At 50.0% G+C, this 2,974-nt stretch overlaps 1 protein-coding gene across 5 annotated transcripts in view; it reads right to left on the reverse strand.

Annotated features, from left to right (window-relative positions):
• The window catches only part of SLC16A12 (solute carrier family 16 member 12), a 29,204-nt gene that overhangs the window by 23,028 nt on the left and 3,202 nt on the right, over window positions 1-2,974 (reverse strand). The window contains exon 1 of one of the 5 annotated variants that reach the window (XM_010714499.3): window positions 1,606-1,782. The exons of the other annotated variants lie outside the window; for them this stretch is intronic. The gene's annotated coding sequence lies outside the window, so the exon portion shown is untranslated. Of the gene's footprint in view, window positions 1-1,605; window positions 1,783-2,974 lie in introns of those variants that run through there. 5 annotated transcript variants of the gene reach the window in all.

Consider the following 2,974-nt stretch of genomic DNA (forward strand, 5'->3'; position numbering starts at 1 on the left):
TTTTTAAATGGTCCTAGACAATGTTTTGTTCTCCTACCTATCTCGTATCTGGAACTTCACTTCCAACTTTTTAATCAAGAACTGAAGTCTATTTTACTGTATTTTCATCTGCATTCTTACCTAATGCTCAGAATGAATTCAAGAGAGGTTTTTAAACATTATGTATGGTGCGGAGCGTAAGCAAGTGTGTGCGCAAATCCCCAAGCACAGCAACAAACAGATGTCTGAGGAAACCCAGAAGTGCAGTCACATCTCTGGGCAATCCATGGACATTGCTCTGGTGGTATCACCAAGCATCAAGACCAGAAGAACCATTTCCTCTGTGCTCCCGAGGAGCACAGGCCAGCCACCATCTAGCAGAAGGAAAATTTACAATTCCCAGTCCCTCCCTGAGTGCACACTAAGCCCTGAGAGGTGGGAAGGGTGAGCAGTTTGTTCTCTGTAAGTAGCCCACCGGCGAATTACAACAACAGTGTGCACTGTAGCTAAATATTCACACATGGCTCAGGGCAGCATGTTACCATTATTTCTGGATACTACTTTTGGGACCTTCTGGCAGCAACTAATGCACTTACTGTCCAGAAAGCATTCAAGGACAAGATTCCATGAAAACCCCACAGGTTCTTGTGATAACCACTATGGGTAATGAAAACAATATTTAATAGTTAAAAAGCATTTTCTAGGAGCCCAGTGTATCTCAGAGGCATTACTTCCACATTCATTTTAACTCAATACAGAGACTTCCCCGACGTACCTTTGCACCAGCTCCCAGCCCTGCTTGCTGCTGCACACACTGGGCACACAACACGTGTAGAGAGACCACAGTTACACACAGCTGCTCACAACTCTGTTATTTACACCATACCCTGAAATTCATACCAGAGTCAATATAATCATCTTACAACAAAAAACACCAAGAAAGGAGAGAAAAGGCCCATTGACCCTTTGGAAAAAAAGTTGTAACGCTGACTGAAAGCAAATGTTGATGACCACTTCAGGTACTGCTCTCAGTCCATTACTTCAACAAATGAAATGAGCAGAAACTAATAAATATGACAAACAATAGCATAGAAGTGCTGCTTCATTTGCTGTAAGTGCCAAGGAAAGGCAGCCAGCAGACACTGCTCTGTGACGGCCTGCAAATCACCAGCACCAAACTACAGCCAAGCAGCAGTTTCCCAATGGCTTCTGCACTGCATGCAAGGTACTTGATCACGTTTACTAATGAAGAGGGAACTCATCCCAGCTCCCTAATGAAATACATCACCTGGCTCCATGGGCAGTACCACAGCCCTCAGGCTCTGGGAAGAAGCCTGTTACAAACTGCTGGCTCATCTTAGTGCAGTAGAGACGAGCGGATGCTGAAGCTGCCCACAGCCGTGCCTACCTTGCCAATGCCAGAGCTGCAAACCCACTTGTCAGCACAGCCGAGGCAGTGCTACAGCACCTCAAGGCACAGCACAAAGTGGGGCTGCCTGCAACCATTTTCAGCCCACAGAGACTCCCACCGCAGGGAAGGCTGCGCATGGGCTGCAGAACCCACCCGAGGTCCCAACTGGAGCCCCTATCTTACTAGAAAGACAAACACAGGAGATCGTAACTCACCCTCATGTACACACCCCACAGGCTTAAGCAAGAGGAGGACAGAGGCCGCATGGGTGTCTTCTCCCAGGGCTGCCTGACTGCTGGCACTTGCTAGCTGCAGTTCACCTCCTGCTACACTGCAGCAAGTGCAGGCAGCTCCCGAGAAGAAAGCACAGCTCTCTCTGCGGTTTGCTGAGCCACCACAGCAAACATCTCTGATTCCGATGAATAAAAAGAGTGAGCAGCCTGGGCGTTGCGGGCTTTGGTTTTAAAGGGTCACACCTTTCAGAGTGCCCCAGGTCACAGCTGGGAGCCACCACCCGCAAAAATGCCACAGCACAGCAGTCCCACTGCTCCCAGCACCACCTGCAAGGCATCCTCAACCACACAGCGCCTGGGAGATGTGGCCAGCTCTCCTTGGGCTGCTGGAATGAAACGAAACCCTTTTCCTCTTAGAAAGAATGGATAAAATGAAGGATTTTCTTTGTTTCTTTGTTTTTAATCTACTTTTTAAAGCTACCAGACTATGAGACAATCCAAACTGCAGCCATAAGAAAAGCAGTAAAAATCACATTTTTCTTAACTCAGTTTGTTTCAGGTTAGAGGGACGAGTGATTTCCCCTGTTAAGCACAGGCTGCCATAGCACACCATTGCTCCTCCAAGCTCTGTGAATGCCAAAGCGCGCTGCCACCTCCAAGCACACACATACCACGCAGCAGCAGTGGTGCCCTCTGAGCTTTCTTAGCGGCTGCAGCTGAATCGCAGCAGAGAAACATTGCAGAAATAGGAACAAGAAGGAGTCCCAGAGCTGCCTGAAAAAGCAGCAGTGCTTTCCAGTCTGGAGTAAATCATGAGATTACGGGAAGCTTACAGCCTGCTGGATGTGGGGTCTCATGGTGCCAGTTACAGCGGTGCTGTTTGCATAACCCCCTTTGCCATGCAGTGTGGCTACAGGTCTGTGCCACACATTCAGCACCGTGGGCACACACAGAGGAGAATCAGTTACACGCAGGTGGGATGAGAGGCAACCACAGGGCTCCCCTTGCAGAATTTGATGTCTGTCTGTCCATCTGTCCAGCACAACGCAACAGCATTCACAAAACCTTTATGATACCTGAGTCTGTCGTCTAGAAAATAAAGGCTTCGTTTGCAAAAAGGTGCAGCACATACACGGCGTGCTGAAGTTACACGCAGCCAGACCCACGCGCGGCTAAAGCAGACCATCGGGTGACGGCTCAGCCCAGCAGCAGGGCGCAGAACCAACCGCTCGTGATGCGGCAGAGCTGACCGCACGCGCTGACACCGCACGCAGCTGCCCGAGCGCTCGAGCCGGGGCTCCAGCAGCGGCCCCGCGCCTCCTCACCTGTCCTCGCTCTCCAGCCGCTCCGT

This window comes from Meleagris gallopavo, chromosome 8, assembly GCF_000146605.3.
Source record: "Meleagris gallopavo isolate NT-WF06-2002-E0010 breed Aviagen turkey brand Nicholas breeding stock chromosome 8, Turkey_5.1, whole genome shotgun sequence".
Taxonomy (NCBI): Eukaryota; Metazoa; Chordata; class Aves; order Galliformes; family Phasianidae; genus Meleagris; species Meleagris gallopavo.